General features: G+C 35.6%; 1 long non-coding RNA gene across 1 annotated transcript in view; it reads right to left on the bottom strand.

The window, feature by feature from the left end:
- The window catches only part of LOC148755295 (uncharacterized), a 116792-nt gene extending 102836 nt beyond the window's left edge, over positions 1 to 13956 (bottom strand). Inside the window, exons 1-2 of the long non-coding RNA XR_016018827.1 lie at positions 10639 to 13956; positions 6506 to 6654 (exon numbers count right to left, since the gene is read on the bottom strand). This is a non-coding gene — a long non-coding RNA (uncharacterized LOC148755295). The remainder of the gene's footprint in view (positions 1 to 6505; positions 6655 to 10638) is intronic.
- Positions 13957 to 15707: the final 1751 nt, after the last annotated feature.

The following is a 15707-nucleotide window of genomic DNA, read 5'->3' as shown; positions in this document are numbered from 1 at the left end:
CTCTCCACTACCCTCCTCCAGTTCTTTCCCAATAGTTCATCCCAGGCACAAAAACTCTCCTGCCTTTTGTTTCAGTGGAGTTGAGTTGTCTTGACTCTCATTACCACTGTCCTGAATAAAGTCTTCCTTACCAGTTCAATTTGTCCAGTTCAATTTTTCTTTAACACATCTCAAGGACCTTCTAATTGACTTGAGAAACATAATGGAAAAGGGCACAGCGTCAGGAACGCAGTGGGGCATTTCTAAGGCAAGGGACAGAGCAGCTTAAATAAAAACTCATGGTGGGGCCGGCCCAGTGGCAAGGGCGGTTGGAGCTCCATGCTCATGACTCCAAAGGCTGCCGGTTCGATTCCCACATGGGCCAGTGGGCTCTCAACCACAAGGTTGCTGGTTCAACTCCTCGAGTCCCTCAAGGGATGGTGGGTTCCACCCCCTGCAACTAAGATTGAACACCTTGAACTGAGCTGCCTCCCAGATGGCTCAGTTGATTGGAGTACGGGCTCTCAACTGCAAGGTTGCCAGTTGGACTCCCGCAAGGGATGGTGGGCTGTGCCCACTGCAACTAGAAATGGCAACTGGACCTGGAGCTGAACTGCACCCTCCACAACTAAGACTGAAAGGACAACAACTTGAAGCTGAACGGCACCCTCCACGACTAGGATTGAAAGGACAAAACTTGACTTGAAAAAAAGGCCTGGAAGTACACACTGTTCCCCAATAAAGTCCTGTTCCCCTCCTTCCCCAATAAAATCTTAAAAACAAAACAAAATAACAAAACTCATGGTGGAAGTCACATCAGCACTTGGATTGATAAGAAAAAGCTGTAGCACTAGGTAAAGCCTTAGAACTTATAGAAATTAAAAAAATAAATAATGGTTCAAATAAATTAAATTTGTGACTACATAATTCATATTCAAATATTTGTCAAATTAAACTTCTGAAAAGAATTTAATATGATCTGAAATAAGGTGAAAATGAGGATCCTTTATAGCTAGTTTCTCAAAAAGTAGAGCATTTCAGTCTATTATCTATAAACATTTTTAAAAATCAGTTTCCTAAAATTTACAAATGTTCCAAAGTCACCAGAATGATAAGCATTAGGACAGGGCCATATCAGTGTTAATCAGCACTCTTTTCACATGGTTCCAGTACCTGTCCATAGAAAATACTCAAAAAAATATTTTTTTGAAATTAATAAAAATCAATTCAAACAAGGGGGCATGACGGGAGTCAGTGTGGCTAGACAAGCTAGCATACAATTATTTTAAGAGGTTAATATGAGGATAATCTGGACCAATGTAAAAGAAAAAACATGTCTTTAATATGCTTGTATCAGATTTTGAAATTATTATTGTGAAATAAAGCACATGCTGAAATGTACAAAAAGAAGAATATGCAGTTTAACAAGAGTTTATGAGTAAATATCTGTTAGCTATCATTGAGGTGTGTTTACATATATTTTTTCCCAATGCTGCCCACGATATTTAATATATTCTAACTCATTTTCAGGGAAATGGGCCATTCTTAAGTGCCTGTTAAACTGTAAGTTTATATCCAATGCTACATTTTTGGTGCACCAAAAGATAAAATAGAACAATGGATTGACACTGTAAAAGATCTAAATCAGTTCAATGAATACATTTGTGTCAATTAATCTCGTACATTTTTCACTGAAAGAACTTCTGAAGTGGGTTCCTTTTAAGGGAATAAACTTCATTAGTCAGCATTTTTGTCAAAGATTATATATTTAATATATTGTACTTCAACATTTTGCACATAGAAAAATTTCAAATGTCTATAAATAAAAATGTATTGGAAATTGTTCTTTTAGTATTGTATAGCCCAAGAAAAGTCTTGCAATAACAGAAAACTTGTAAATATTATCAAAAGAGTGGTTTGTGTTGAGTGCACTGACAGTATGGAGGATGTATTGCTCTCAGATGGTATTCCTTGATGTAATACTTACTGCTGTCATTACATATAAAAAATAAAATAAAGAGGAGAGAAAGCTAAAGATCTTATGAGTTAATATTATTTAAAATAGCCAGAAATAAATTTTATTTTAAAATATTTGCACAAAAGTGCATTGATAGTACAATTTAAAGATATCAAAGATACTGCCAGTATTTTTTTTTATGACACAGGCATGTATTTACAGTTGTCAAACATTTAAAAAAAAACAAAACACTGTAATTATCACCTGACAAATAAAGAAATCTCTTTTGCTGCTATATCAATAACATCAGTAAGTTGAACCAGACTTCTATGTTTTCCTGAAAATGTCCTAGTAATGTATTTATGGTATATGGAAAACCCTTGAGACCCTTGCTCTCCCAGCCCCCATTGAAATAACTGAATACAAATCTATCTGGTAGTTATTAGAAGACTCTGCTGATGAAAATATTGTTCCTCCCAACCCCAGGTTATGTTTTTTGTTTTTTTTTCCTGGTCTCATAACCACCTTTAAATAAGTCACGTATTTCATATAATTAAAGAAGAATTAGTCCTGGAACTCTCACAGCAACAGCAGAGATGACATTTACATGCCTATTTCCCATGAACTGAATGGAAAATATAACACATATACCAAGAGAGTTGGACTGCAACGAGGATGCACTTCGTGCACAGAAACTCCCCAATAAATCTCAGTGGGGAGACTCCCTTTCCCAGGGGAACAGTGAGGTTGGAAAGTCCCCTTAGCAACCTGACGCAGGCATTCTGTATGTACAAGGATTCCTGTGACTCTTGGGGCTTTTGTGGAAAACACATGCTGGGGAAGACCAGAAGGCTTCAGCAACATACATCAAAGATGCAAACAACTGAAACTGTTTTCAGGCAGCAGTTCCCAAGGAAAAATGCTAACTTGTTTCCTCTCTTTTCTTTGACCACATTTAAGGCATCTGAATCATGGCTAATAGCTCACAATAATTCTGAAATCCAGCAATCATACTGAATGAATGCTCTCTGACATCTGTTTGATGTATTTGGTAAAGTCAGCTTGAGAGTTTCTACAAATATTAATGTGACCAGAGGGAACTCTGAAAGCACATGAAATTATTGTTTACATGTTACATAAAGGATCACCATCACCTACGCACTGTGCATAGTTTAAGAAAACGTACTGTATAAGACACACAGTGTTGCTGCAGTCCCACATATTTCATTTCTGCCAGTGTGAAAAGTGTCTCTCACTGGGAAATCTGTTACAGCGTAATGCATGACTGTGAAGGCGAAGGAGCACTGAACTACATTTATCCCTACACCACTCAAGTGGAACCATCAGAAGAAAGCGAGGGGTCCTAACCTCACAAGCAGTATAAATGATAAATGTACCATAATGCTTCTTTCTCGTGTTTTCAGTGTCCCGAGGCTTTGATAGATATATATACACATTGGGTTGTAGGACCCATATCTTAAGATCACCGATGAGACATCTGGCATGGTACTTTCATATTTTATGACTTATTGAACTATGATTTCAAATTTGTTTAGCACATCAACATGCTAAGTGAAGGGGTCAGAATTATTTTTCGTTACATTTCACTGAGCTTTGTATTATTTCAGAATGACTTCACGTACACAGGCATGACAAGAGTTCTGGCTTTAAATCTGCACTCAGCAGACCTGAAAACAAAACAATTAAAATCAAATGATTCCAAACAAATGAGAAACAGAAACTCATAGACACAGACAATAGTTTAGTGGTTGCCAGAGGGTAACGGGGGCGGGGGGTAGGGGGTGGGAGATGAGGGTAAGGGGGATCGAATATATGGTGATGGAAGGAGAACTGACTCTGGGTGATGAACACACAATGGGATTTATAGATGATGTAATACAGAATTGTACACCTGAAATCTATGTAATTTTACTAACAATTGTCACCCCAATAAATTTAATTAAAAAAAAATAAAAAAAAAAATGATTCCCCCAGTGCCTTAAAACTCAGGAGCTGATTAAAAATAGCTGTTTGTGAGGCAAGTGAAGATGGGGGAAATCTGTTTACTACACTGAAAGAACCTGAAAGGAATTCTTGCCTGCTGTGTTCCTGAAGTGATATGTTTGAGGGACTCATTTTCCTTCTCTTTAGTTTAGGTTAGTGAACAAAAACTGTTATAAAAAGAGGTTACGGAAATATAGGTGTTCAGGTGTATTTTGGTTAGTACGGAGCTCAAAACTCTTCGTTTATTGTTTATTTGGTGTTTTTTTAATTCATCCTTAATGGTTTTGTGACACATTCAATGTGCAGTCCGAAAAAACACTTGTGGCTGCCAATGATGCTACTAGACAACCTACACTTATTCTGTTTGACCTACACTTACACACATACAGAACTTGGTGCGTATGGATGTAACCTGTAAAACTCCTCTTGCCTCAGAATCCAAAATGTGATATCTATATTTTTGGGAATACCATTCATTGGGAAGAAAATATCAGAACTTGTAGTGTTGTTATTATTTTTAATGTCCAAAATACACAGGTTTGCTGTGGGTGTTCACTCAGTTTGTATATAATTTGAATTGTATTATTTAGTGTTGACTAAACTAACCATTACAATTTGTCCAAAATTCTTCCTAGGTTTCTGGCAAGGAAGCACACATCAAACATAAAAAAATAGTGCAAACCCAAGTACAGAATGAAAAAAAAAAAAATAGTAGAACTAAACTTTCTTCTAAAGTCCTGATCTAAATTGTATTGTATAAGTCATATTAAGAAGTAGAAATGATAACTAGTGAGTTATATCTGATAATAACTCAGGCAAAACATCTACAGATATTATTTGAAATGTAAAATGACATCTGTCTTCACTAATGATAAATCTCTCTGTACGTATATTTTGTACATTTTCCATTCATACAAAAACGTACTTCCAAATTTGCTGACTCTATGATGACAAGTAGTTACTATTAGTATTCTTTCTAGTGGGTGTTAAAAAACAAAGCAACAACCAAAACAAACAAACAAACAAACAAACAAAAAAACAAGAACACATTTACTCTGTTTCTTCAAGGTAAAGATGAGATTTTTTTAACCATGAGTGAGAAAATTACTTCTAAAAGGAAACTCATTTTCCTTCTAGTTTTGTGATATGGAGAGTGTACTTAAATGTTTTTCACTGAAATTATATTTTGTTGCTAAAACAATAAAGCATGATGCATATTGGTATGGTTCAATTGTGTTCCCGCAAAAGATAGACATTCTAGCACCCAGTACCTGTGAATGTGATCTTATTTTGAAATAAAAACTTTGCTGATAATCAATTTAAGATGAGGTTTATTATGGAGAGCTATAGTCCAATGGCTAATGTTCTTATAAGGAGGGGAAATTTAGACACAGAAATGTACAGAGGAAAGATGATGTGAAGACACACAGAAAACACCATCTAGAAGTCAAGTTATGCATGACGCTACCACAAGCTAGGAGAGAGACGGAACAGAGCTTTCCTCACGGCCCTCAGATGGACCCAAACCTACTCACACCTTGAGCTCAGACTAACGGCCTCCAGAACTATAAATTTCTTCTGTTTAAACCACCTAGTTTGTCGTACTTTGTTACAACAGCCTTAGGAAACTAACACACATCTAAAAATACACATATACATTTTATAAAAACTTACAGGCATACTTTTCTAAGCTATTTGATTTCGATGACATAAAACAGTTTGATGGATCTTGAATCATTTGCTAAATATGTAAAAACAATACTTTTAGACTCATTTTCAAGAATAATTTTCAATGTCAGAAGAGATGGAAATTGAGTAGCTGAATTACAGTATCTAGCATGGGATTGAAATATGATAATCTTATATTTGTAAGTGCAGACAATGATGTTCTTTCCCTCTTTTCTCCAATGGAAACAAGTAGACCAAAAATTGAAATAATTTCAAATTAGCATCTTTGACTTTCTGAATCACAAACGGTTAAAGTAAGATCAAATACTTCTTATTAATGTTAACGTAACTTGTCTAAAGGGCTTTTAAAATTATCTCCTCTTAATCCTCTCAAAAATTCTATGAGGTTGCTACTATCATTATGACCATCTTATATTAATAAAAGAGGGAATTAAAATGCAGAGATCTTAGTTATATAGGAAATCTACCCAGGCAGTCTGGCCCTTGGGCTCTGCTCTCAATCATGTAAATACAGTCATGCGCTGCTTAATGACCTTTCTGTCAGTGATGGACCCCAAATACGATGACGGGTGGCTCCATAAGATGATAATAGAGCTAAAAAATTCCTATTACCTAGTGACATCATAGCCGTTGTTTACGTCATAGCACAAAGCATTACTGTTTGAGGCTGGCTCAGTCTCCCATAGTAAGGGGAACAGCTATAAATGCCCTACCCTCCCCGCTCATCTGGGCCTGATGAGCTTCCCACAGACACCTCCCCTTTATAAACCGGTGTTAGGGACTGGTCTGAGCCTCGTGGTTCTTATGAAGATGGCAGGACACCCTTCGGCGATAACCAGGAGGACACTTAGAAGAAAACAAGAGTTGATTACTTACAGACCCGGGAGCATTCAGGGCGCCGCCAGGAGCCTCGCAGGGAGGTGGTGAGTAGAGAGCAGGTGCACACACGTGGGCCTGGCGTTCTGCTTTTATTGCGGGGGAGGGTGGCGCCAAGGGTTTCGCAGCCTCACTCTTTATTGGAGAATCTAGAACATAAGAGCAGGAATTTAAAGTGCCAGGAGAGGAAAAAACTAAGTACCCCAAATTGTCAGTTATCGAACATAACCAAGGTTTCTAAAACCAAGGATCCTCAGTGTGGGGAGGAAGCCTGGCTCCTTACATGTCCTGTGGCTACAAATGGGTTTATTCCAGACAGCCAGCTTTGACGTGCATGTTTAAATGCTTAAATGAGTACTTTGCATCACAAAAAGAAAAGCCAAACTCTCAGGTGTTTGTGGTGATGCTGGTGTAAACAGGCCTAACCATCCCAGTTTTATAAAAGTTCAGCTCCAGCAATTACAGCCTAAGCTATACCATCCGGCGTTGGGTAGGTGCACTCTGTGATGCTGGCAGGGCCGAATCGCCTAACACACATTTCTCCGAACGTATCCCCATTGTTAGGTGGAGCGTGACTGTAATGTGTTTAGTTTGAATTATGCTATGTATAATTTTAACTATTAATAAATAAAATGTTTTACCATATTTTGCCGTGTATAATGCACACTTTTTTGCCCAAATTTGTGAGGGGAAAAATAAGGATGCACATTATACATGGGTAGTACTACTTCTGTATCTATATAATGTTTTCAATTCTTTTATTTATGTTTATGAGTTAAAAGTGTAACTGTAGAAATCAATAACAATATCCATATGCAAAATAATACCCTGGAATACGATAATTGGTTTTGTTGAACTTACAACGAAATTGTAACGACGAAGAGTTCTTGGCCTTCTATGATGTGTAAATATCCTAAATTTGTTACTGGTACATAAAATTTCTTATACCTTCTGTCTGTTCTTGTGTTTTGTAATTATTTGATACATACAATTTATTGTACAATAATACGTTAAAAATGAATGCTAAATTTCCTTTATAATGCAAAAAACAAGTATCTAAATGCAAACAAATAAAAATTTGAGTTAAAAATTAAAATGAGGGCCGGCCGGAGGCTCAGGCGGTTGGAGCTCCATGCTTCTAACTCCGAAGGCTGCTGGTTTGATTCCCACATGGGCAGGTGGGCTCTCAACCACAAGGTTGCCAGTTCAACTCCTCGAGTTGTGCAAGGGATGGTGGGCTGCGCCCCCTGCAACTAATAACAGCAGCTGGACCTGGAGCTGAGCTGCGCCCTCCACAGCTAAGACTGAAAGGACAACTTGAAGCTGAACGGTACCCTCCATAACTAAGATTTAAAGGACAACAACTTGACTTGGAAAAAAGTCTTGGAAGTACACACTGTTCCTCAATAAAGTCCTATTCCCCTTCACCAATAAAATCTTAAAAAAAAAAAAAAAATGAAAATGAAAATGTTTTTCCCCTGAAAGTCTGGGCTAAACATGTGCGTTATACATGGCACATGGCAAAATACGATAAATAATTTTAAATTCAAAAAAAAATAATAAAATAAATAATAATAATAATTTTAAATTCATTGGCATCTCACCCTTTAGATTTTGTAAATAACCTACATTTGGTGAAACTAGACTAAACCATCTGTGACTGGGAAAGGTAAACCTATCATAGCACTTTAGTTCATGAAAACTTTCCCCCATTTTTGTATTTTTTTCCTTTTCTAGCGCATTCTTCTACATTTCTTTTTTGTTGTATTTTCCTCATTAATTACCTAAAGGATAATATGCATTTCAATATATTTACTATGGTAACATAAATATTTGTATAAATACGTAAAATACAAATATACAAATATACTATATATATATATATATATATATATATATATATATATATATACACACATATATATATATAATGAAAACAACTTGATATACCTAACATGAAATTTAATGAAGATATGTATATCTTTTAAGAAATCCAATGGTTGAAGGATTAGTATTATGCAATGCTTTCACACTAACATATAAGGAGAACAATTAAGTTTTTTTCTTTACCCTGATATCCCAAAACCATGCAAAGCAGTCATATTTACTTCTTAAGTTCCTTGAAACAATTTCTATTACTATAATCCTTGCAGTTTATTTTATTCATAGCTTTTTGCTACTCAAAATGCTGTATCTTTATTCTAAAACATTTTATGTTAAGTAGCGCTCACATAGGTAAGAATCTATTGTAGAAAATCAATTTCTACTAAATATGTTACGAGAGTTGTTTTTAAAGCCTCAATTTTTATTTCTGTCATTTTGATGTAGAGAAGTAGGATCAAAGAAGAAGTCCATGGTACATACATGGTACATAGTCAGAAAGCCACTATTATTGAAGTAAATGATAGTTTTTTGGGGTTTTTTGTTTATTTGTTTGTTTGTTTGTTTTTAATAAGTTTTAAACGTTTCATACTATTCCTCTTTTTGTAAGGTCTGGAAAGAATTACTGTCCTTTAGATGACTCAGTAACCCCATTAGAAAATAGTTACCCATTACTTATATAGAAAAATGATAATAACTCTAAAATAATTTTAGATAGTATTTCTATCTAAATTTTAGGTAGTATTTCTCTTTCAACTTCCTTTCTTCTAGCTCAATCTTTCTTGGTATTCCACACCCCCCAGCCCTGCACCACATTAAAAATAAAACTATTATTTGACTTCTAGATACTTAAGAACACATATCATTTTTTGGCTTAGAAAACAAGGAAGAAAGGAGATTCCTTCCTGAAAATTTTTAGCTATCATAACAGTTTCTACTACTGTAGTTTAATCGGTTGCATAGAAGCTAACAGTGAAATGGGAATATTAATTAGAAGGGAGATAGTAATGGATCCCATGGCATCTTCACACCTGTATTCCCTTAGGCCTTTAATTTAGCTAGATACTAAATTTTCACATTGCCAGTGAGCGCTCTCTTCTGGCAAGACACAAATATTATGAAACTGCATTAGTCAAGGGTAAGTAATGTCTTTCATAGTATTTAGATCGTTTAATATTATATTCGAATCCTACATGCTTTAGGACTGGATGTTCTAGAGAGCTTTGTCATACAAATGAATTAATATAAATTGGCCAAGTAGAGAATCAGAGAAACGGAGTTAATTGGAGATATTAGCTGTAGCATCAGAATCGATCTGTTCACTAAATCTTGTAATGGTTTTAGAAAAAAAAGTTTAGAAAGAAGTATTTGTGTAATTTTTTCACAACTAATTTGAGTAACCCTCATTCTATCTACTCTGATCACTCTACTTAAGAGTTCCCTCATCATCTCCTTGTTGTATTCTCTTTTCTTTTTAATAATAGGTTTGAAAGTTCTAGCTTAGATTATGTGATAATTTATGTACGTAGCTTTGTGTTTTTCTTTCTTAGCTTGAATGCAAGCTCTAAGAGGATGTCTTTCTTTTGTCACTGATTTAAGCCAAGGGCCTAACAGAGGACCTACCTTTCACCATGAAGCACTCAGTGAATACTTGTAGATAATGCATTGCAGCTTGCTTTAATCACGTTATAACTTGGATTGTGTCATTTTTCCAGATAATAGTATTTACATACAGCTTAATGTACATCAGTCACTGCTCTGCACCTTTCAATATATCGACTTATATGATTAAAATTAAAAAGTATTGGTGGTAGATACAATGTTATTCACATTTTACAAATACAGAAATCAAGGTATAGAGAGAGCTGTGGGCTGCTAAATATTTAATGACAAATACATTGAAATACAAAGAAAAAAGATGTACTATTTCCATTTTTTATAGTGTCATCACTTCTGCTACAGGTGATTTCAAGCTACAAATGTGATATCAACTGACTCACAAAATTCCAAATATTTTACAATCAGCTAACATACTATTAGCCAGTGCCAGCATTCCACTCTAAAAAGTTACATATAAATTATCTAGGGTTTGCCTAACTAGAAGTGCTATAGCGAGGCTGTCAAATTACAGAAACTTCATGTACAATGGGTCCAGAGTCTGGTGAAGATTCTGAGTAGTATTCTCCAGTTGTAACAGTTAACAAAATGCATATTTAATTATTTTTATAAAAATTCCCCTGTAAAGCACTCACTTCTCCTTTGTATCCAGTTGTCATTCCTAATGCTGGTAGCTACTAAAGTAGGATTCCTGTTTTCATTATCAATCTTTTATTGGATTGCATCTGTCTATAAAATATAACAATGTTTGATTAGCATAGTCATTTCATTACACTTTTTTTCTTTTGAAATTATTGCTCTATTTAGCAGTAATATTTTGAAGGTTGGCAGAGCAATCTATCTTGAAAGATGTATTCAATTCATCCACTGCAAATCCTTTAGAACATATTGCAGCAGAATAAAGTAGGCATTTGAAAATTTGAATCAAAATAAAAATAGCAGATAGTCAAACTGAATCTCTTGGGTGAGAAGATGGAGGACATTTGAATCATATTACCAGATGTTCAGCCTCTGCTGTGAATTCAAAAACAAACAAAAAAACGTTAATTGGAAATGTTGAGGTCATCATACATTTTGAAAACACAATTGAGAACTTGATCTCATAAGCAAATGCAACTCTGAAATTAAAAATGTATTAAACCTAAAACACTGCAAGAAAAAAATTAGAATAGCCTGATATACCTGACTTACAAAAGAATATAACCAGTATGGAATTGACTTTTTATTCTCTGGCAGATTTCACATGGCAGATTTCCATTATTGAGTATTTCAACTGTAGGCACAATAACCAATCCAGGTATCAAAAATCCAATCATCCTATTTTTGTATGCTGTGGTTCCTACAATCCAACATATTGATAGTTAGACAGAGAGGTTCAATACTAAATCCTTCTTTTGAATCAGTTTCAGGTGGTTTCATTACCAGAACTGTTGAAGCAAAGGCATTAATTATACATTTCCATTATTATAGAGGCAATATCAGTAGTCACTAAGGCATAATTTCTTTAGAAGGCAATGCAACCTGTTCTCTGATCAGGTATTGTTTCCCACAGGGAGGCATCAGTCTTAAATTACATAGTAAGCAGGCAAGAGAAAGGAAGTTAAGAATAAGCACTTCCCATGGAGAGAAAGGATGAGGATCTAATTCAGGGTATCCTGTTAAATAAATAAAATTCTATACTTCTGTCAGCTATTTCCATTCATACACAATTGCAATTGCATGCACACATATACACCGAAAATATATTCAGGATATTTATGAATTTCATTGTATCCCCATTTGTAATTTCACTTTAGATAAAATAATTTTACTTGTCATTTCAGGATCATTAACTTTTCTTTTTTCTGTTTTCTAAAAAATAAAAAGTAGGGCAAGTTGATTATTACATAATAAGGATTTATTTTTCATTAAACAAACAGCTGTGTAATAAAAATGAGTGGAACAGCACACTGGATTTTGTCTTATTTCAAAATATTCTGTATTTCACTTCATTAATTAATAACTTATTGCAATAAAAAGTAGCTCTTTTAATTCATCAGACTAACGAGGAGGAAATACAATTACAGGGTAAAGTCCTAGAAGTAATGTAGGGAAAAAAATCTAGATGAAGTTGGGTATGATGATGACTTTTAGATAAACACTAAAGGCATAATCCATGAACAAAATAATCAATAAGCTGGACTTCATTAAAATGTAAAATGTCTGCTCTAGTAAAGACACTGTCAAGAGAATGTGAAAACAGACCACAGCCTGGAAGTAAATATTTGCAAAAGACATATCTGATAAACAGATATGTCTATCCAAATTATAAAAAGAAAACCTTAAATACAGAAGACTACATATATATACACACAAAAACTCTGAACAGTAAGAAAATGAACCACCAATCAAAAAATGGACAAAAGACATAACAGACACCTCAACAAGAATATATACAGATGGCAAATAAGCATATGAAAAGATGCTCCACATCAGACATCATTACAGACTTAAAAAATTAAAACAATGATGAGATACAATTATATACCTATTAGAATGGCCAAAATCCAAAACACTGACAATGCCAAATGTTGATGAGGATATGAAGCAACAGGAACTGTCATAACTATATTATCTAGCAATTGAGCTCCTTGAGATTTCCCCAAATGAGTGGAAAACTTAACTTCATCAAAAAACAAGCACACAGATGTTTAGAGCAGCTTCATTCATAATTGTCAAAACTTGGAAGCAACCAAGATGTCCTTCAGTAGGCGAATGGATATTACTAAGTGGAAGAAGCCAACATGAAAAGGCTACATATTGTATGATTTGAACTATATTACATTCTCAAAAATTCAAAACTATGGAAGCAGTAAAAAGATCAGTTTTTGCCAGTGGTTATGGGAAAGGGAAGGATGAATAGGCAGAGCAGAGAGAATATTTAGGACAGTGAAACTATTCTATATAATACTATAAATGTAGATATATGTCATGATACATTTGTCCAAACCCATAGAATGTGCACTAAGAGTGAACATTCTGTGATAATGATGCATCCTATAGGTTCATCAATGACAACAAATGGGCCACTCTGGTGGGGGATGCTGATAGTCAGAGAGGCTGTATGTGCACACACACGTGCATGCAGAGTGCATATAGGAGATCTGGGTACCTCATGCTTAATTTTGATATGCATGTAAAACTCTTCTAAAAAAAACTTAAATCTAGGCCCTTTTGAGGCTCTTGAGCCTTGCCTTTGCTCGGTGTCTGCTCCAAACCCTTTGGAGTGTACTTTCTCTTCTAATAATGTCCCTTGAGCCATTCTCTGTTGCTCGGGTCCACTCCTATTTCTTTGGAGTGTATTATCTCTTGTAATAAACTACTCTTTCACCATGTAAAAATAAATAAATAAATAAATAAATAAATAAATAAATAAATAAAACAAAACAAAACAAAAAACCTTAAATCTATTTAAAAAGGGAAAACATAAAGTACAGGGTAGAATTTGCACTAATCAACCACCACAACACCACAACACTACCATAACTATCAAGAATGCAGCCACCTAGACACACTATCTGATGCATCACCAAGATGAAAGAAGAAAAGGCAAATTTTAATACTTCATTCCTTTCCACAAATCCGTTGATATGGGTACTATACCTATGTAGAAGATATTAAGCTCTCTGTCATAGTCTATTCTGATACTAAGGAAACCAGTTCAAGATGTGAAGATCCGGTTTCTAAGCCCAAAGTAGATGTGAAAGCATTACAGAATTTTCCTAAAACAGGCAGAGAATCATAAGTTTATCTTTGATGGAATTTTGGTTCTTTACCTTTGGTAGGCTATCTTATCGCACAGCATTCACAAACAGTGCTTTCAGTAGTAAAGCCTTCCTCAGTGTGACTGTGGTAGGGGCAGATGGATAAGTAACTCCGGGGAGCCTCTGGCCCTCATTTCACTTATCAACAAATGTCAGAAGATACAAAACTGTAAAATATGAACATAAGTCTTCCAGTGGCAGGCCATTTTAAGTGAGCGTTTCAAGGCTGATTTGTGCCCTAGGCTATGAATCTCACTATAAACTTACTTCCTGTTGACACTGTCCAAACCTACAGACCAGGGTAGATTGCAAATCTCCGTTGTCAAGTTGAAATTAATAAAATACTGATGAATGTGAGGTCTCCTTGTTCACGAAAACAGCATACCACTGTAACATAAGGACCTGGTAGGTTAGACTGCAGAGCAAAACAAACAATAGCATCCAAAGTGTCCGTGACTTAAAAAAAAAAAGCAAAACAAACAAACAACAACAACACACACACACACACACACATATATTTCCCACACACACACCCACATTTCTTATTCTATGTGTAAAGCTATTGTCAGGAGGGACATTCATTATTCTACTCAGTCTCCAGATGAGGGAGGATTTATTATGACACACGCTTCCACATCTGTTCAGCAGGACAAGACAAGGTGTATAAAGGGGTCCTCTCTCGTCATTTCTTTCCAATGGTGAGCATATCACTTGTGTTCACATTTCATTGACTAAAGCAAGTCATATGGACACTCATAACATAAAGTGGGTGGGAAACTAAAATTATCGCCAAGTACCCAGGAGACAAGGAACTTAAAATATTGGACAAATATCAGTAATGACTTCCACAGAAACCATAACATGAAGTGACTTTGGAAACATGCAGGACAAACTCATAGTTTATCTGTCCTTGGTACAAAACCCACAGTCAGGCCACCTCAATGATATTCTGTGCTTTCTTGGCGCTGGACTTTTATTCTCTCTTACCCTATGTCTAAAATTCTCCTCTGACAATCTGATTATATGACTAATACACACCTCTACAACCTCAGCATATCAGCATTGCCATTAAGAGTTTCCTTCCCTTCTTAATCCTCCCTTTCCCTCTTATCCTTATCTGAGACCTCATCCTGCTATGTAAGCACAACTTCTTTGAAAGCCACATTAAGCCACCTAAAGGAGAGTTAGTAGGTTGACAGTAGTGGTTCTTCCAGTGGATTCAAGATGACCACAAGGGCTTTGCCACTTCTGAGGTGAAGAGTAATAGTTAAATTTCCCTTCTTCTGAGTATGGACTATCTTTGATACTTTGACCAATCTGATGTGACAAAAATGACCTTCTGGAACTTCCAAGGCTAGGTCTTAAGAAAACTGGCTATTTCCACTTCATTCCTCTCAAGGAAAGGCAGACATCATGACATAAAGAAGCTTATCTAGGGCTCATGAGTAATGAGGCTCCATATGGAGATGAAGAGGCCATGTAGAGAGTCGCAACGTCCAGCTATGTGGGTGAAATTCTCATGGACCTTTCATCCCTGTGTCTTGTGCCTGCTGGATTCAACTGATTGGGGGACCTCGGCCAATAACATGTGAAGCATTATAGCCCAGAATTACTTACTTGATTTCACAGAGAACTGATGAGAAGTAATAAATCAGTGCTGTTTTAAGTCAATAAATTTGGAGATTTTTTTGTGTTTCTTTATGGAGCAGCATATAAGTGAACATTCGACTTTGGCTGAACATTTGAATCAACTAGATGGTTATAAAAGTTTTAGATGATCAGGGGCCACATGAGACAAATTAACATTTCTAGAAGTGGAGCCCTAGCATCACTATTTTTATAAGCCCCCAGGGTGATTTAAACACAGTCAGTGTTGAGAACTATGGAGTTAGTTTTCCTCG

Source organism: Rhinolophus sinicus, chromosome 15 (genome assembly GCF_057876585.1).
Source record: "Rhinolophus sinicus isolate RSI-liver-muscle chromosome 15, RSI-T2T, whole genome shotgun sequence".
NCBI lineage: Eukaryota > Metazoa > Chordata > Mammalia > Chiroptera > Rhinolophidae > Rhinolophus > Rhinolophus sinicus.
The sequence above is the reverse complement of the archived record's forward strand: the minus strand, read 5'-3'. Positions and strand labels throughout refer to the sequence as shown.